General features: G+C 39.6%; 2 pseudogenes across 1 annotated transcript; one reads left to right on the forward strand and one right to left on the reverse strand.

The window, feature by feature from the left end:
• The first annotated feature begins 10563 nt into the window (after positions 1-10563).
• LOC103264093 lies at positions 10564-13477 on the forward strand (annotated as a pseudogene). The gene is made up of 3 exons (XR_002482176.1): positions 10564-10603; positions 11595-12933; positions 13078-13477. The product of XR_002482176.1 is annotated as a matrin-3-like (transcript).
• A 1258-nt stretch (positions 13478-14735) lies between these two features.
• On the reverse strand, positions 14736-16813 carry LOC103264094 (annotated as a pseudogene).
• Positions 16814-20568: the final 3755 nt, after the last annotated feature.

Raw genomic sequence — 20568 nt, forward strand, 5'->3', positions numbered from 1 at the left:
CTAGTTCCATCCAGGTTGCAGCGAAATTTATGATTTTGTTCTTTTTTATGGCTGCGTAGTATTCCATCGTGTATATGTACCACATTTTTTAATCCAGTCCTCTTTTGATGGGCAGCATGGTTGTTTCCAGGTTCTTGCTATTGTGAACAATGCTGCGATAAACATACGTGTGCAGGTATCTTTTTTATAGAGTGATTTGTGTTCTTCAGGGTATATTCACAGTAGGGGGATTGCAGGGTCATATGGAAGGTCAATTTTTAGAGCTTTTAGGAATCGCCACACTGCTTTCCACAGAGGTTGTACTAGTTTACACTCCCACCAACAGTGTAGAAGTGTTCCCTTTTCACCACACCCTCTCCAGCAGCTGTTATTTTTTGAGTTGTTGATAGTTGCCATTCTGACTGGAGTTAGGTGGTATCTCAGTGTGGTTTTGATTTGCATCTCCCTGATGATTAGTGAGGTTGAGCATTTCTTCATGTGTTTGTTGGCTGTTTGGATGTCTTCTTTTGTGAAGTGTCTGTTCATATCTTTTGCCCATTTTATAATGGGGTTGTTTGTTTTCTTCTTTTTAGTATGTTTCAGTTCCTTGTAGATCCAGGATGTTAAGCCTTTGTCAGATCTAGAGTGTTTTCTAAATATAGAATCAAATTGTCTGCAAAAAAGGGATAGCTTAACTTCCTCTATTCCTATTTGGATACCCCTGATTTCCTTCTCTTCTTTGATTTCTCTGGCTAGGAATTCTATTCACTATGTTCAATAGGAGGGGTGAGAGTGGACATTCTTGCCTTGTTCCAGTTCTTAGGGGGAATGCTTCCAGCTCTGCCCATTGAGCAAAATGTTAGCTGTGGATTGTTTGGGGAACTGTTCCTACTATGCTTAGCTGTTCAAGTGTTGTTTTTTTTTTTAATCAAGAAGGGATGCTGGATTTTGTTGAATGCTTTTTCCGCATCTAATGAGATTATCATGTGGTTTTTGGTTTTACATCTGTTAATGTACTGAATTACATTTTTGAGATTGTGAATATTGAACCAGCCCTGCTTCCCAGGAATAAAGCCCACCTGGTTGTGGCAGATAATCCTTGAGATGTATTGTTGAATCCGATTTGCTAGAATCTTGCTGAGAATTTTTGTGTCTATGTTCATCTTGGAAATGGTCCATAATTCTCTTCCCTTGTTGGGTCTTTGCAAGGTTTGGGTAGCAGTATGGTATTAGCTTCATAAAATGAGTTTGGGAGAATTCCATCATTCTTTTTTTTTTTTTTGAGTTGGAGTCTCACTCTGTCGCCCAGACTGGAGTGCAGTGGCCGCTCCCGGCCACCGCAGCCTCGACCTGCTGGGCTCCTGCGATCCTTCCTCCTCAGCCTTCCAAGTAGCCGGAATTACAGGCATGCGCTACCACACCCAGCTGATTTTTTGATTTATTGTAGAGATGAGGTCTCGCTGCCCAGGCGGGTCTCGAACCCGCGGGCTCAAGCAATCCACTCACCTCAGCCTCCCAAAGGCGCGGGATTACAGGCTGAGCCACCGAGCCCGGCTAATTCCATCATTCTTGATTGTCAGGAATACTTTCAGTAAGATTGGTATCAGCTCCTCCTGTGTGTCTTGTAGAATTCAGCTGGAAACCCATGTGGTTCAGGGTTTTTTATTTGTTGGGGAGTTTTGTTAGGACTGAGTCAATTTCATGGATTGTTATTGGTCTGTCTAGACTTTCAATTTCTTCTTGTTTCAATCTTAGGAGGTTGTATGATGTCAGAAAGTCCTCCATTCCTTTGGATTTTCTAGTTTATTTGCATACAGGTGTCCATAGTACTCTCATAGTACTCTCTGATAATCTTTTGAATTTCTTAGGGTTAGTTGTGACCACATTTTTGTTTGTTTGTTTCTGATTGTGTTTATTTGGACTTCCTCTCTCTTTTTTTTAGTCAATCAGACCAAGAGTCCATCAATCTTATTTATCCTTTCAAAGAACCAGCTTCTGATTTTGTTGATTCTTTCTATAATATTTTTTGTCTTCTACATTCTGCAATTGTGACTTTATCATAGTCCTTGATGGCATGATGTTAGGCTATTTGCTTGTGATCATTCTATTTTCTTGATGTGTGCATGCAGTGCTATGAATTTTCCTCTTAACATTTATTTCATGACATCCAGAGATTCTTATAAGATGTGTCTTTGTTTTCAGGAATTTCTTCTTTCTTTCTTGATTTCCATGCTGACACAGAAGTCATTCAGCAACATGTTGCTTAGTGTTCATGTCTTTGTGTGTTTTGGGGGATCTTGTTGGTGGCAGTATATATTCTTATTCCACTGTTATCTGGAATGATGTATGGTATTATTTTGATCTTTTAAAATTTGTTCACACTTGATTATGTTTGTGAATGTGATTGGTCTTGGAGTATGTTCCATGTGCTGAAGGTAGAATGTATACTTTGTGGCTGTTGGGGGGAGTGTTCTGTAGATGTCTATTAAATCCCTTTAATTGAGCACTGAATTAAGGTTCCAGATCTCCATGTTGGCTTTTTTGTCATGATGATCTGTCTAGGGCTGTTAGTGGGGTATTCAGGTCTTCAACTATGATTGTGTGTCAGTATCCTCTCTTAGTTTACTTGGTAGTTGTTTTATCAAACCTGGTGGTCTTGTGTTGGGTGCATATATGTTTAGGATGGATATCTATAGCTGGTGGATTGAACCTTTTATCATATAGTGTCCTTTCATGTCCTTTTTAACTTTCAGTGCTTTGAAGTCTGCTTTGTCTGATATTAGAGTAGCTACTCCCTGCTCTCTTTTGTTTTCCATTTGCATGAAAAGTCATTTTCTAGCCTTTAATTCTGAGCCTGTGGGTGTCCTTTGCAGTGAGATGAGTTTCCTGGAGGCAACAGACAGTTGGATCATGATTCTTTATTCAGTTTGCCACTCTATGTCTTTTCAGTGGTGCATTTAGTTCATTCACATTCAGGTTGATTACTGAAATGTGAAAGCTTATCCCTTTCTTAGGGCTCTAAGGGCATTGTTTTGTTTCCTGTTTTTTAACTTTATTTTATTATAAAGATGTGAGGTGCAAGTCAGGATTAGGTACATAAGTAATGTATGTGCAGGTGAAGTTTGGGCCTACTAATTCTTACTTCCCTTGGTTTAGGATCAGGTACTTTTGGGCTGTTACATGCCTGCCTCCTTCCTCCCTCCCCAGGCAGTATCCTGTGACTTCCCATCCCTCCCTTGTGCTTTTGTGATTAATGGTTAAGTTCCACTTATGAGTGAGAACATGTGGTATTTAGTTCTTTGTGTCTGTGATAGATTGTTAGGAGTGATTGTCTCCAGTTCTAGTCAGTTTGCTGAGAAGTCCATGATTTTGCTCTTCTTTATGGCTGTGTAATATTTCATCATGTATATCTACCACATATTTTTACCCAGTCTACTTTTGATGGGCGCATGGGTTGGTTCTGCATTTTTGCTATTGTGAATAGTGTGGCAATAAACTTGCATGTGCAGGTGTCTTTTTTATAGAATGATTTGTGTTCTTCTGGGTATATTCCCTGGAGAGGAATTACTGGATTATATGGAAGGCCAATTTTTATTTTCTTTAGATATTGCCACACTATTTCCCATAGAGGTTGGACTAGTGTGCACTTCCACCAACAGTGTAGAAGCATCTCCTTTTCTTTACACCTATGTCAGCATCTATTGTTTTTCTGATTCATTAATGATGATCATCCTTATTGGGGTAAGGTGGTACTTCTGTGGTTTTGATTTGCATTTCTCTGAGGATTAGTGAGAATGAGCATTTTTCATGTGTCTGTTGGCTGCTCATACATCTTCTTTTGAGAACGTCTATTTATGCCCTCTGCCCATTTTTAAAAAAATAGGCTCTTTGTGTTTTTTCTTTCATCTCATTAGAGTACCTTGTAGATCCTGGATATTAGACCCTTTTCAGATGCATAATTTTTAACTATTTTTCCCCATTCTATGGGTTGTGTCTTCACTCTCTTGATGGTTTATTTTACTGTGCAAAAACTTTTCAGTTTGATGAGGTCCCACTTATCTATCTTATATTTTATGGCATATAATTTTGGGGGTTTGACCAAGAATTGGTTGCCTATTCCAATGTGCATAAAGTTGTCTCCTGCATTTTCTTCTAAGATTCTTATAGCTTGAAGCTTTATGTTTAGGTCTTTGATACATTTAGAGGAGATTTTTGTATATGGTGATAGGTAGTCATCCTGTTTTATTCTTCTGCATGTGGTCAGCCAGTCTTCTCAGCACCATTTGCTAAATAAGGTTACCTCTGCTCAGTGGTTGTTATTGTTGGTTTTGTCAAAGATGAGTTGGTTGAAAGATCGAGTTTTTGTTTCCAGAATCTCTATACAGTACCCTTCAATATAAGCTGGTGGCTTTGCATGAAAATATGTTTCAGTACAATTTTGCCAAAATTGGAGTGCACAGAAGGCAGCAGGAAGTTGTGGTTTAGATGATGAGCCTACTGCTATATGTGATCTACTGCTATATGTGGTCTGAGGTTATATTTTAGAATATCTGGAGAGGTGAATAGGTTATTAATTCTTCAACTAATTATTCTCACATGTTTAATGCTTAGTAAATATTGGCAGCAGTCCAACATGATCTAGTGCCAGGTGAATACAGACCTTGTTGTCTTAGCACTCACAGCATATTTACATTTTTATCAGAACCGAGGAAACTATCAAGGCCTAAATAAAACCTCATGTTTCCCTTTGTCCTAAAACATACAGATAATCATACAAACACAGTCCAACAAAAACCTGCCTATTGATATACTCTTCCCATACTCAAACAGGAAGTCTAAAGAATAGAGGAAAAAAAATCAGTAAAATGATAGAAACAAAGCAAGTAAGAAACACTATCAAAAACAGAAAGAGAGAGAAAAAAAGTAAAACAAAAACAAACAAAAATGAGAAAACAAACAGATAAAAAATAAAAATTAAAAAAATAAAAACAAGGAGTCAAACTCACTCTGAGGTAGTTCCTTTAAGTCCTTTCAGCTTTGGTATCTTGTCCCTCTCCTCTGCTCTCAGTGCAGACAGATAGGGTTGCTCACAGCCTGGGTCAGATGCCCTAGGCCTACTTTGGAAGGAGGGTGGATCAGATCTGGACTCACCAGGCTTGCTGCCTGTTGAGTCTGCCACTCAGATCTGACGTGTGTTTGATCCAGCATGGGGGAGGGGCTTCTGTCTCCCAGTTTGATGAGATTATTTTAGGTCCCAATTTGGAGCTGGGTAGGGCAATGTAGATCTCTGCCTGGTCTTTGGATCCTGAGTAGGAGGCTGGGCGGGGCAGAGCTGGGCAGAGCAATGCAGGTATCTACCTGGTCCTGGGACATGGTCCTGGGACAGAGAAAATGCTGTAGTTGGCGTTCCTCACTGGGCATGGGGCACCTCTCTGGTTCTCCCGGATCCTCTCTCCCCACTGGTCAGATCTGGGGCTCCAGCTGATCTACTACAACAGGTGATGGTGTGGGCCAGGCATCAGGCAATGAGAATCAGCAGAATTCGGCAGGCAGGCTCTTCTCTGAAGAGTCTTGCCAGCAGCAGACGATCTTGCGTGGGACCGCACTGTTATCTCAGGACAGTGGGGGCTCACAGTCACCCTGTGGGAGGGAGGAGGGCGGGTGCATGAACCTGAATCTCCCCTCAGATGGACTTTCACTGTCCCACCAGTGCACGCCTATTCAAGCAGAGAGTCTTTATGGACACTTGCTTTTCGGAGACTCTCTCAGTACGACCTGTCTGTCGCCATCTTAAGCTCTGCCCCCCAAATGAATATTTGTATTGTTATTTCCAGGTTTGATAATAATGATGTTGGTAATTTGATGGGTATTGTGTTGAATTTGTAGATTGCCTTGGGTAGGACGGATATCTTGACAATATTGATTCTTCCATTCCGTAAGCAAGGAATGTTTTTCCATTTGTTTGTGTCTTCTTTGATTGATATGATCAGTGTTTTATAGTTCTCATTGTAAAGGTCTTTCACTTCTCTGGTTAGGAAAATGCCAGGGTATTTATTTTTTCTTTTTTGGCTATTGTGAATAAGATTGTTCATCTTATTTAGTTCTGTTTGTAACTGGTGTATAGAAATATCACTCTCTTTTGCACAATGATTTTGTACCCTGAAACTTTATCAAAGTCATTTATCAGTGCAAGGAGGTTTTTGGTAGACTTTCTTGGGTTTTCAAAGTATAGGATCTTATTGTCTGCAAAGAGGGATAGCTTAACTTCCTCTTTTCCTATTTGGATACCCCTGATTTCCTCTTTTGCCTGATTGCTCTAGAAAGGACTTCCAACACTAAGTTGAACTGGAGGGGTGAGTGTAGGGTAACCTTGTCTTGTTCCTGTTTTCAGTGGGAATGCTTCTAACTCTGTCCATTAATCAGTATGTTGGCTGTGGGTTTATCATAGATGGTTCTTACTGTTTTGAGTAATGTTCCTTCTATGCCGAGGTGTTCAAGGGTTTTGATCAAGAAGTGATCCTGGATTTTGTCGATAGTTTTTTCTGCATTTAATGATATAATCATGTGATTCATGTTTTTATATCTGTTAATGTATTGAATTACATTTATAGACTTTCAAATGTTATACCAGCCCTGCATCTGGGAAATGAAACCAATGTGGACTTGGTGGATGACTCTTGAGATGTGATGTTGGATCTGATTTGCTAGGAACTTATCAAGAACTTTTGCATCTGTGTTTCATCAAGGAGATTAGCCTGTAATTCTCCTTCCTTGTTGTATCTTTACCAGGTTTCTGTATCACTGTGATGTTAGGTTCATAAAATGATTTGGGGAGAGTTCTAGCTTTCTCAATTGCCCAGAATACTTTTGATAGGATTGGTATAAGCTCTCTCCGCCTTGGGAGTTTTGTAGAATTCAGCTGGAAAGCCATCAGCGCTTTTTTGTTTGTTTGGTTTTTGTAGGTAGATATCTTATTACAAAGTTGATTTCTTGTATGGTTATTGGTCTGCTTAGGGCTTCAATTTCTTCTTGTTTCAACCTTGGGAGGGTATGTGTGATGTCAGAAAGTCCTCCATTCCCTTTAGGTTTTTGAGTTTATTTCCATATAGGTGTGCACAGTAATATCTGATAATCTTTTGAATTTCTTCTGGGTCAGTTGTGACTTCATCTTTTGCATTCTAATTGTATTTATTTGAGTTTTTTTTTCTCTCTTTCTTAGTCAATCTGGCTAGGGGTTTGCTGATATTATTTATCCTCTCAAAGCACCAGCTTTTTGTCCTGTTGATTCTTTCTATGATATTTTTATCTTTATGCCCTGCAGCTGCTACTTTATTTTGGTAATTTGGATCTTCTGTTGAAGTTACAATTTTGGTGGTCTTGCTTTCTAGCTCCTTTAGATGTAATGTTAGGCTATATACTTATGATCTTTCCATTTTCTTGATGTGTGTGTGCAGAGCCATAAATTTTGCTCTTACTGCTTTCATGGCATCCCACAGATTCTTATGAGATGCGCCTGTGTTTCTGTTTCCAGAAATATTTTAATTTCTGTCTTGATTTTCATGTTGACCCAGGAGTCATTCAACAGTATATTGTTTAGTGTCCATATCTTTGTGTGTTTTGGTGGTATCTTGTTGGTAGTGATATTTTTATTCCACTGTGATCTGAGAGGATGCATGATATTATTTTGATTCTTTGGAATTTCTTTATACTTGATTTAAGTCCAAGAATGTGGTCAATCTTGGAGTATTTTCCATGTGCTTATGAGTAGTATGTATACTGTGTAGTCATTGGGTGAAGTGTTCTGTAGATGCCTACTAAGTCCATTTGGCTGAGTGTTGAGTTTATATTCTGGATCTCCTTATTGGTTTTTTTGCCTTAATGTTCTATCTAGGGTTGTTGGTGGGGTATTTAAGTCTCCAGTTATGATTGTGTGTGAGTTAGTGTCCTCTTTTAGTTTACTTAGCAGTTGATTTTTTAAACCTTGTGCTTCTATGTTGGGTGCATACATGTTTAGGATGGATATTTCTTGCAGGTGAATTGAACCTTTTATCAATATATAGTGTCCTTCTATATCCTTTTTAAATTTTGATAGCTTGAAGGCTGTTTTATCTGATGTTTTATCTGATGCTTTCTTCTGTTTTCATTCAACTGTAAGTTAATTTTCCAGTCTCCAATTTTGAGTCTGTAAGTGTACTTCATAGTGAGATGGGTTTCCTGGAGGCAGCAGATTGCTGGATCATGGTTTTTTAATCCAGTTTGCCACTCTATATCTTTTCAGTGGTGCATTTAGTTCATTCATATTCAGCCTGATCCCTGTCATAGGGCTCTTATGATGCTATTTTGTTTTCTTTTAACTTTGACATTAATGTATGTATGTTTTTTCATTTTTTATTTTTGTGGAAGCACTGCATGCTTTGTGTGTTTACTTGTAGTCTTGTAAAGTGCATGATCTTTCTTTCTTTTTTCTTTTGTGCTCAATACCTTCTTCAGCATCTCCTGTAGTGCTGGTCTGGAAGCAGCATAATCTCTTAGGAATTGGATACTGGGAAGGATTTTAATTCTCCATCATGGATGAAGCTGAGCTTAGCTGAGTAGGAAGTTCTTGGTTGGAAGTGCTTATATTTGAGAATTTTAAAATTTGGACTCCAACCCCTTCTAGCTGTACTGTTTCTGCTAATAAGTCTGGTGCTATTCTGATTGGTCTTCCCCAGTAGGTAGTCCAACTCTTCTCTCTTGCTGCCTTTAAGATTTGTTTCATTTACACCTACTTGTGTAGTTGAATTACTATGTGTCTAGGGAGTTTAGTCTTCTCATTTGACATCTTGCAAGAGTTCTCTGAATCTCTTGTACTTGGATGGTCAACTCCCAGGCTAGATGGAGAAAGTTTTCTTTAATGACCTCATGGAATTCTTAATCCAAGGTGTTCTCTGTTCCCCCTTCTGCTTCAGGGATGCCAATCAGGTGCAAGTTTGGTTTCTTGATATAATCTCATATCTCTTGGAATCTTTGCTCTTCTTTTTAAAAAAAGCTTTCTTGCTATGTTTTTAACAGATTAAGGTAATTCCATATTTTGGTCTTAAAGTTCTGAGATTCTTTGCTTTGCTTGGTTAATTCTGGTTTCCAGGTTTGTTATTTATTTCGTGGATGGTGTTTTTTATGGTCAAAATCTCTGTTACAATTTCATTCATTGCTGCTTCTTGTTTTTCTCGATTCTTGTTCATTCTCTTTACCCACTTCTTAATCTCTGCATTTGTGTTCTGAGACCAATTGTTCTGGGAAACCTCCATTGTTTGTACTCTGAGGTTGAGGTCTGTTTTTTCAGGTGCTATCTTTTTAGGACTCTGGGGGTTACCTGTGTTCTTCTTTGATTTTTCCTAATTTGTGACAGATTTTTTCTTTTTAATTCTGTTACTGAGTAAGAGAGGGAGAAGCTTTCACTTCTGTTGCTTGCCCAACCCCCATCCTTCTTTAAGCAGAGCTTCTGAATTTGTTCAATTTTAAAACAGGGCTGGGGGTGGGGAACTATGCTGTCTCTTTGCTGCTTTGAGAGTTGAATAACATAGACGGAGGATAGCTAAGATTCAGAAACTAATTGCAGGTCACAATGTTCACTGACTTGGGTGTGGGCCCCCTGAAAGCCACTCTTCACCACTACACAATACATCCATAAAATGGGTACATATATATACCTCTTGAGTCCAAGATAACGTAAAAGAAAAGAACAGAGAAAAGGAGACAGAACAAGAAAAGAAGAGAACAAAAAGAAAAAAGGAAAATTTAAAAAATGAACATACATACAGACATACATAAAAGAAAGAAAAAAATACAGAACAAGTGAAAAACCAAACCAAAAAAAAAAAAAAAAAACCCCAAACCCCCCAAAACTGAATGTTGAGCTCTCTCTTGTGGCAGGTTCTGTAACTTCAGGTTTTTTTTTTCCTGTCATATTTTCAACCTCCTCAGCTCCTGACTGACTCAGCCCAGCCTCCACTTCCACCCTCCTGCTCTCCATGCGGTCAGAGGTTTTTTTTTTTTCTGGTCCAGTGAAGTTTCACTTCCCCAATCGTGGCGGCAGTGGCTCCTACAATTGGTTGCTGGATCCCCTCTCTCTGCCTTGTTCTGGGGAAAAGGTACCGGATTGTCTCCTCCCAGTTGCTGGTGGCACACCCATCATCAGGCTTACCCCACCGGAGGGTCCTCTCAGTGTAAGAGCCGTTCCCAGCTCCACCTGTGTTTGGCTTCCTCGGTTGTGCCCTGGCCAGGCTTCCTTCTGTGTGGGTCAGACATTATGTGGACTGCTGGGAGAAGGGGGCTAGATCAGTTGAGTACTCACCTTTACCCCTTCTTTGGTTGGCTCCTCCTCTTCTGTTTACACCTGTTGTCCCACAGTTGGGCCAGAGTGAGGGAGCTCCATACCCACCTTGTCTCTCTGGGGATTATGTACTTGGGGGGGATCCCCTTTGGGTTCATAATGATCAACCCCAGAGAGATGTGGATTTTACCTCCTAGTCTCAAGGTGCTGATCTGTTGCTCAATGGTGGGCACCCAGGAGCATTTCTCTGCCCAGGTTTCAGGACAGTGGCAATGGCGAAGTGCCTGAGCAGGAGGAGAACGGAGACATACAGTATTTTGACATCTCTGGGATTCTGGTGATGCTCCCAGCCTAGCAGCATCTAGACAGGCCACGAAATTGTTCTGTCTCATGAAGCACAGGTGACCCTAGTGCAGAAACGTGATGTCTGCAGCGAGCCTGCAAAAGCATCTTGGGAGAGTGGTTTTGTCCTCCTTGAGCATGGCTTATGAAGTCTGCTGAGAGTTTAGATTTTAGAAAGTCATGCTCTTGTTTTGATAGAACAGAAATGCAGCTGATTGCCTCGAAATGAGCCTATTATATAAGTAGCTTTTTATTACTTTAAGTTTCAAACTGAAATATTTCCCAGGGAGAGAAGTCTTTAAATGTATTTTGAGGCATTAAGACACCTTAGACAGCTTTTGTGCTGTTTTATGGCCTTTGAAGCTGTTTAGACCTAAAACATCTATTACAAAACTGGAATACGATTCGATAGAGACTGATTTAATTATTTCAGCTCAGTAGTTCTCAATAGAGGGCAATTTTGTACTCAGGGGACATTTGGCAATGTCTGGAGATATAGTTTGTTGTCGTGCCTGGTTGGTTAACAGCAGGTGCTACTGGCATCAAGTGGGTGGGGGCCAGGGATGCTTGAAAACAGCCTACAAGTCACAAGACATCCCACAACAAAGAATTATGCAGCCCAAAATGTCAAGGGTGTCAAGGCTGAGAAAGCCCCAAGAAACCCCTTAGTAGAACAGTGAAAAAGAATTAGCTTCTGTGCACACAAAAGGATGACTCTCACAAATAAAATGTTGGCTAAAATTCAGAAACGAGTTCAGGAAGTTGTCCCACAGAAAGCTAGGAGATAAACAAAAATATTCTTAAGTGATAAAAGTCAGAATCTTGATTGACTTTTGTGGCAATCATCATAAGGGAGGGTTCTGGAATTCTAATAATGTTCAATTAAAAAAAATGTGAATGAAAGTTAGTTGGCTTTTTTTCTTAGTATAAGAATATAAGAAAATAATATTCTTAGTATAAGAATATAAGAAAGAGAAGGGCGCGCCTCCAAGTAGCAACATTGAAGACTGTCATGGACTCTTACCGAAAGGTTATCCCCATCTGTGCTCTATATGTGATTTGCCAGTTCGTTCTAATAAGGAGTGGAGTCAGCATATCAATGGAACAAGTCACAGTCACCGATGCCGGCTTCTTCTTGAAATCTACCCAGAATGGAATCCTGACAGTGATACAGGACACACAACGGGTGATTCATTCATGTTGCAGCAATCTACCAACCCAGCACCAGAAATTCTGGGACCGCCACCTCCCTCATTTCATTTTGGAGGACCAGGAGTTGGACCAAGAGGAAATCTGGGTGCTGGAAATGGGAACTTACAAGGACCTAGACACATGTAAAAAGGCAGAGTGAAAACTAGCCGAGTTGTTCACATCACAGATTTTCAACAAGGGAAAAACTTGAGATATCAGTTGTTACAGCTGGTGGAACCATTTGGAGTCATTTCAAATCATCTGATTCTGAATAAAATTAATGAGGCATTTACTGAAATGGCAACTACAGAAGATGCTCAAGCTGCAGTTGATTATTATACAACCATGCCAGCATTAGGATTTGGCAAGCGAGTGAGGGTTCATTTGTCCCAGAAATATAAAAGAATAAAGAAGCCCGAAGGGAAACCGATCAGAAGTTTCATCAAAAGCAAGAGCTTGGACGTGTGATACATCTCAGCAATTTACTCCATTCTGGCTATTCTGACTGTGCTGTCCTCAGGCTTGCTGAAAATAAAGAATGATATATTGATGAGAATGAAAAGCCAGGCCTTTATTGAGATGGAGACAAGAGAAGATGCAATGGCGATGGTTGACCACTGTTTGAAAAAAGCCCTTTGGTTTCAGGGGAGATGTGTGAAGGTTGACCTATCTGAGAAATATAAAAAACTGGTACTGAGGATTCCTAACAGAGGCATTGACTTACTGAAAAAAGATAAATCCTGTCAAAGATCTTATTCTCCAGATGACAAAGAATCTCCAAGTGATAAGAAATCCAAAACTGATGGTTCCCAGAAGACTGAAAGTTCAACCGAAGATCAATAACAAGAAGAGAAGTCAGGTGAAGATGGTGAGAAAGATACAAAGGATGACCAGACAGAGCATGAACCCAATATGCTTCTTGAATCTGAAGATGAACTACTTGTAGATGAAGAAGCAGCAGCAGCACTGCTAGAAAGTGGCAGTTCAGTGGGGGATGAAACTGATCTTGCTAATTTAGGGGATGTGACTTCTGATGGGAAAAAGGGACCTTCAGAAAAAGCTGGGGCAAAAGATGCAAGTGCTTCAGCAACAGCAAAGAAAAAACTTAAAAAGCATCATTTCCCAGGGAGCATGGAAGGTTTTGTCACTCTAGATGAGGTTGGTGATGAGGAAGATTCGGAACTTCAGAAACTTCGTAAATCAGGCATGGCATTTAAATCTGGTGACAGAAATGGTGATGATTTGGTTGAAATGAAGGTGGACAAGATCGAGGAACTCAATCCAGAAAATGAAGGAGCACTGGAAAATGGAATTAAAAATGAGGAAAATGCAGAACCAGGTGCTGAATCTGCTGAGAAGACTGATGATCCCAACAAAGATACAAGTGAAAATGTAGATGTCCAAAGTGATAAGAACAAGGAAGACTATACAATCCCAGATGAGTATAGAATTGGACCATATCAACCCAATGTTCCTGTTGGTATAGACTGTGTGATACCTAAAACAGGTTTTTACTGTAAGCTGTGATCACTCTTTTATACAAATGAAGAAGTTGCAAAGAATATTCATTATAGCAGCCTTCCTCATTATCAGAAATTAAGGAAATTTCTGAATAAATTGGCGGAAGAATGCAGACAGAAGAAGGAAATTTAAGATGTGCAAGATTTAATGATTTCAAAGAAAACAATGCTTCTTTGTTTTTGTTAACCTTCTAAAAATACAATACTGATAGAAGAAAACTATTGTACTTTTTATTTTAGTGAAGAAATAATAGATGTCTGTTCATGTGTTAAGTGTTATAGCAGAAACATACACAGTTAAGTTAATGAAGAATAGTTTTTTATCAGAATGGCAACAGACAGAAGTACTTTGTAGAGACTGACTTCATATGCTACTTAAAACAACTTGCACCACCAGGAAAACGATAACATAGAACCATTCAGAAAAATGAAATTTAGAGTTGCAAGCTTCAAAGAAATGTCAACATTTTATTGCATTCAATAAAGAACAAAACCAATTGTATTTTTATCACTTTCATCTGAAACATTCCACATTTTAATCTGAGCCTTGCAGACTTTCATTTGGAGTTTGAAGCTTTTTCGGTTGCCTTTCCTTTTTGGATAACTTCATTAATGTGAGATTGGCAATTTAATTGCAGGTGCAGTTTTCTTTCAATGTCATGCTGTTGTTTAGGTAATAAGAAATATTAAGTAATTGGCTTTAGATTTTGTAATTTTTTTCCTTGAGTTCCTGCTAGATTTTGTATTCTAGTAGTCAATGTATTTTCAGTGAAATGTAAAAATATTCCCATTCTCTTTGACCAGTATTAATTTTTGAGATCTTACTGCTTGTTGCTTGAATCCTGTAGCTGTCATACATCTCTGGTATAAGCAATATTTGATTTTTGAAGTGTGTATAGACCATCTTGTCATATTTTCAGGATGTAATTTTACATTTCTGCATTTTAAAAAGTTTGGCCATAATTCTAGATGCACGCTTCTAATTCACGTACCCGCACATGTGAACTTTGTGGGCAGAAATTTGCATGTATAATCTGTTTACTTGTAACTTTTTGGTTATATACTGCTTATATCTGTGGTTTCAAGTTACTGAAGTGAATACCAATAAAAAAGAAACACCTAGGCCATGTTCACTGATTATACATGTTTGGAAAGTTAACCAATATATTTGTCAGTTGTGGTTTTTATTCACTCATATCATTTTGCATGCTTTAACAAATTACTACTTTTAAAATCTAGAGTGGGTCTCCTAAGGATTGCTACCAAAGATCTGAGTATTAAAAAAAAAAGAATGAAAGTTAGCTTTTTTTTTTTTTTTTTTAGTATAAGAATATTTATCAAACGGATGACTTACTAGAAGGATATTGATGAATAAAAGTAAAATTTTTCATTCATGCTGAATATGTACTTTTACATGTATAAGGTTTAGATACAATTTTAATCAGAAAAATGCATCCGCCCCTTTCAGATGATATCACAGTGTGCGAAGCACTGGTGAGGTCTATGTCAACAGCAATTCCCAGTTTGCTGATTTCATTGAGATTTTTTCATCAGATGATTGTATTGCAACAAGTGAGCCATCATTGACTGCAACCTTGAAATGGTCAGATTCAACTGGAACTTGCAGCTTGAATGGTTTACCCCTTTCCAGTGGGAATTGTGCATGTCTTTCTTCCTTTCCCCAGGCCTCATGCACCTTGGAATTGCAAACGACTCTCCTGTTGTCCTCCTTGAAGCGTGGGATAAAGTGGAAGGCAACATCATTCCCTTTCCTGAAATCTAAAGCAATTCGGTTTGCATTGGGTTTCACCATGCCCAAGTTTTTTTTGTTGTTGCTTTTTTTTTTTTTTTGAGTCAGAGTCTCACTCTGTTGCCCCGGCTAGCTGGAGTACAGTGGGCACACTCAAAGTCACCACAGCCTCAACCTGCTGGGCTCAGGCGACCCTTCCACCTCAGCCTTCCAAGTGGCTGAAACTATAGGCATGCACCACCATACCTGGCTGCCCCTTTCAGATGATATCACAGTGTGCAAAGCACTGGTGAGGTGTATGTCAACAGCAATTTTCAGTTTGCTGATTTCATTGAGATTTCTTATCAGATGATTGTACTGCAACAAGTGAGCCATCATTGACTGCAACCTTGAAATGGTCAGATTTAACCGGAACTTGCATCTTGAATGGTTTGCCACTTTCAAATGCGAGATGCGCATGTCTTTCTTTGATTTATTGTAGAGATGAGATCTCTCCAAGTTGCCCAGCCTGATTGTGAATCCTCTCATCTCGGCCTCCCAAAGTGCTGTGATAATAGGCATGAGCCACTGCGCCAGGCCTGTGCTAAGGTTTGTAATCAGCATGCGAGGCATGACTCCTGTGGTCAGAGGCAGGTCGTAAGGTATAGTCAGTGGCCCAGCAGGGGCATCGAAGGGGCCAGCAGCAGGGAAAGCTCTGGGAGCACTTGGCTGTGCAGGAGGCAGATAGGCCCCAGGCCCCTCCAGTGGCCTGGGTAGGCTCTGGGTGCAGGTGGTCTGGAATAAGCTCCAGGTGCTATTGGACCAAAGTGGGTGGTCCGAGGAGCCTGTCGAGGGACGGCCCTCAGAGGTGCCTGTTCAGGATACATCCCAGGATAAGGATAGGAGACCCCTGGATAACCCCTGTCCTGGTGGGCTGGTTCCCCATTGACCAGTCCCATCCTTGAGAGTTTGGGTTTCCAGACTCAGAAAACACATCATTTAAAAAAAAAAATGTCTGCCATTTTGCCCGCACTCAACACTTGCTGTCTTTAGGGTTACTGGCAAGGTGGTGAGCAGAAGTTAGTTGTTATAAGCATGTATATATTTGTAAAATTCACCTACCTGAAAGGACAGACCAAGAATGGGAAGCCATTTTTCATCTTGTTCTTAAACCCTGACACAATGATGAAAAAGTAAAAGCTATGTTTTGGAGAAATGCATACGTTAAGTAAAAATTAACCTTGCTGACTTTGTCTTTTCAGAAACACAGACTTCCTGGTACCAGGTATCAGAGGTGTCTCATAGCTTTTGTCAGTGGGGCCTGGCAGAAGTGGCAATCAGGCTTGCCTAGAGTAGAGGGAATTTACAAGGCCTAAGACCTCATGCATTGGGCAAGGATTGTAGAAGTCATGAAACTTGCAGTTACAAAAGTTTTACAGATCACAGGACATGTGACCCCTCAGAGGGGGAGCAGGTAGGGATTCAATCTTCCAGTAAATTGGGCACTATCTACAGGGGAGTCAAGGATCCCTGAAACTACCCACTGGGAATGCATGGGAGATGGGGGAGGTGCACCCTCCATTAGCTCTAAGGAATGTCCTTCGGGAAGGTGCAGGGGCTGGAATCCTTATCACATCCTTCTCTAGGGTTATGATAATATGGACAGACATTAATGGGTCTCTGTGTCACAGGGTCTCCAAGACATTCGCAGGTGGTCGATAAGGAACTCATGGCAGTCATGTCTACTGATTGCAACATCTCCAAGGAAAGGATTTAGCTGGGGCTTAAGGAAGCTATAGGGCCACACTCATCTAGAGTGTAAGCCTGCCGGGGCCACACTCATCTAACGTGTAGGCCCGCTACGGGGCCACATTCACCTAGAGTGTAGGCTCACTTCCTGTCTGTGGGGAGTGAACTTCTCTTAAATAAATCTTTTCTTCTTTCACTTCTTTGTGTGTGTTGCAATTCTTTGTATTACTTGGATCTCTGGGTGTCAGAGCGTACCTCTGGCACGCCAGCTCTGGTGGTGCTGCACCCCTCTCCACGCCTCCACCCTCAGACTATCTGTGCCCTAACACTACCTAAAGAAGAAATCTCACTCTCTTTTTTGTGTATGTGTTTTGCCTTTTAATGGATGTTATTTGTTTGCTCATCCTCCTAACAAGACTCTGGACAGGCCTGCTGTGGTTCTATAGATGAAAATCACACACTGTGGTTCCGTAGATGGAAATCACACACTTATGTACTGCAAGATGTGGAAAAATAAGTAATATTCTCAACTGAACTTCTGATTTGCCTCATTTCTCTAAAAATGAAGATATTTTGTTTTTGTTCTTATTGCTTGGCTATATGTTAACATTGTTTGACAAGCAAATAATAAATGCCATTACAGCAAGCAAAATTATTTTATTCTTGCCCTGGTTACAATAAGTATTTTTTATTGGAGGAAACGGCACCTTTTCTCATATGTACTGATTTAATAAGTTGTGAACTTTAATAAAACAGACATAGTCTTCCTTTGGCAAGTAAGGAGTTTTAATGATTTTCTATTTCCAGAATTGAATGGACGTTAGATGTAATATGCATGGGAAGATTGCAATGTCTTGTCTTTATTTTTTTTTTTAAGTGCACTGTGACTCTCTTCTACCACTATAAAATCAAATAAGGTACAGGCATCCCTAATTCACCCTATCTCCTTTAACCATGACTCCTTTAATCATGCACTAGTATTGCTTAGAATTAATAAAGTTTTAGATTTTTTAATAACCCATGTGCTTTCCACAGTGTATATACTATTTTATACAAAGTGTGTGCTCATGCTTGTTTTCTAAGACCTTGAATATGTAGATATCTGTGCAGTAAAGAATTACTGGCTAACAGGAATTTGTATCACTAGTCTCCTACTCTTTATAATGATACCTAGTTAAAGGTGGGGAGGCATAGGCATACTTATTGCTCCATATCAATCTTAAAAATGTCAAACTAGCCATTTCACTGTTTGTTTCAGAGACTACACAATTGTGATACATCTTTAAATGATGATAACGTTATTGGAAACAACAAAAATAATTAAAATATTCATGCTATTAATTGATAACTAGAATTTACTTTCTAACTTCACCACAAATTGGCAGTACAAATGACTTCAATTTGGAATTTCATTGACTCATTTTGGTAAAATTTGCTAATCATTCGTGCCTTACAATATCACTAAACCTTAAATTTCTGAAGTTTGTGGGTAGCTCTAACCATTAATAAAGTAACCATGTGTTTATCTAACTGGCTATTATTGTTTTGAGTAATTGGCTTTTCTACATTGACCTATTCCTAAGAATCCTAAAATAGTTAAAAAATCCTACAATATGAACACACTTTATTTCTTTTTTCAATTTTCCACTTATTTTCATTTTTATTATTTATTATTTATTATAAAGATGGGGTACAATTTAGGGTTAGGTATAAAAACATTGATCATGCAGGTATGCTTGTTGATGAGGTATGCCCCTCCCTCCCCAAGCAGTTTCCCTCAATTGCCAATCCTACCCCGCTCCCGACAGTTTTCCACTACTGCCAATCGCTTTCTTATAGCATTATAATTGTTCAAGGTCAGTTTATGAGTGAGAACATAAGAAACTAGTTCTTTGTTTCTGTGATAAATCACTGAGTATGATCGATTCCAAATCCATCTAAGTTGCTGCAAAGTCCATATATCTGTCCTACTTTATGGCTGCATAATATTCCATTGTGTATATGTACTACATTTAAAAAATCCAGTCTAGCTTCAATGGGCAACAGGGTTGGTTCCATGTTTTTGTTATTGTGAATAGAGCTGCAATAAATATATGTGTGCAGGTATCTTTTTTCTAGAATAATTTGAGTTCCTCCAGGTATATTTCCAATAGGAGAATTGCTAAGACATATGGATCGTCAATTTCTAGTTCTTTCAGATATCGCCACACTGTCTTCCAAAGAGTTTGTACTAGTCTGCATTCCCACCAGCAGTGTAGAAGGGTTCCTTTTTCTCCACACCCTCGCCAGCATCTGTTGTTTGTTTTATTAATGATGGCCATTCTTACAGGGGTTAGGTGGTATCCCAATGTGGTTTTGATTTGCATTTCTTTAATGATGAGTGAGGCTGAGCATGTTTTCATGTGTCTGTTGGCGGCCCATATATCTTCTTTTGAGCAATGTCTATTCATGTCTTTTGCCCACTCTTTTTTTTTTGAGTTGGAGTCTCACTCGGTCGCCCAGACTGGAGTGCAGTGGCTGCTCCCGGCCACCGCAGCCTCGACCTGCTGGGCTCCGGCAATCCTTCCGCCTCAGCCTTCCAAGTTGCCGGAATTACAGGCATGTACTACCACGCCCGGCTGATTTTTTGATTTATTGTAGAGATGAGGTCTCGCTGCCTAGGTGGGTCTCGAACTCACAGGTTCAGGCAATCCACTCACCTCAGCCTCCCAAAGGCGTGGGATTACAGGCTGAGCCACCGAGCCTGGCTTGCCCACTTTTTAAAGGGGCTGTTTGTTTTTTTCCTTTTGGCATGTTTGAGTTCCTTGTAGATCCTAGATGTTAGGCCTTTGTCAGATATACAGTTAGGACATATTATTTACCATTCTGTGGGATGTCTCCCTGCTCTCTTGATGGTTTCTTTTGCTTTGCAGAAGCTCGCTAATTTGATGAGGTCCCGCTTGTCTATTTTATTTCTTAAGGTATTGGTCTTTAGGGTTCTGAATAGGAATTGGTCCCCAGTTCCAATTTTCATAAGGGTGTTTCCTGCAATTTCTAAGATTCTTATAGTTTGAGGTTTTACATTTAGGTCTTTGATCCATTTAGAGTTAATTTTTGTGTATGGTGATAGGTAGTGATGCTGTTTCAATCTTCTGCATGTGGACAACCAGTTTTCCCAGCACCATTTACTGAATAGGTTCTCTTCTCCCCAGTGGTTGTTTTTGGAGACTTTGTCAAAGATGAGTTGGTTGAGGAATTGAGGCTTTGCTTCTGGAATCTCTATCTTGTTACATTGGTCTATTTGCCTGTTCTGGAACCAATACCAGGCTGTTTTGATTACTGTAGCCTTATAGTAAAGTTTGAAGTCTGGAAGTGTGATACCTCCCGCTTTGTTTCTTTTGCTAAGGATTGTTTCAGCTATTTGTGGTTGTTTATGTTTTCATATGAATTTCTGTATTGTCATTTCCAGGTCTGAGAGGAATGATGTTGGTAACTTAATGGGTTTTGCGTTGAATCTGTAGATTGCCTTTGGTAGGATGGATATCTTAACATTGTTGATTTTTCCTATCCATGAGCATGGAATATTTTTCCATTTGTTTGTGTCTTCTTGGATTTCTTTGAGCAGTGTTTTGTAATTCTCATTGTAAAGATCTTTCATTTCTCTGGTTAGGAAGATGTGGAGGTATTTCATTTTTTTGGTGGCTATTGTGAATGGGATTGTGCTTTTTATTTGAGTCTCTGCCTGCTTGCTGTTGTTATATAAGGAT

This window comes from Carlito syrichta, unplaced genomic scaffold, assembly GCF_000164805.1.
Source record: "Carlito syrichta isolate Samal-C Ts95f unplaced genomic scaffold, Tarsius_syrichta-2.0.1 Scaffold305565, whole genome shotgun sequence".
Lineage (NCBI taxonomy): Eukaryota > Metazoa > Chordata > Mammalia > Primates > Tarsiidae > Carlito > Carlito syrichta.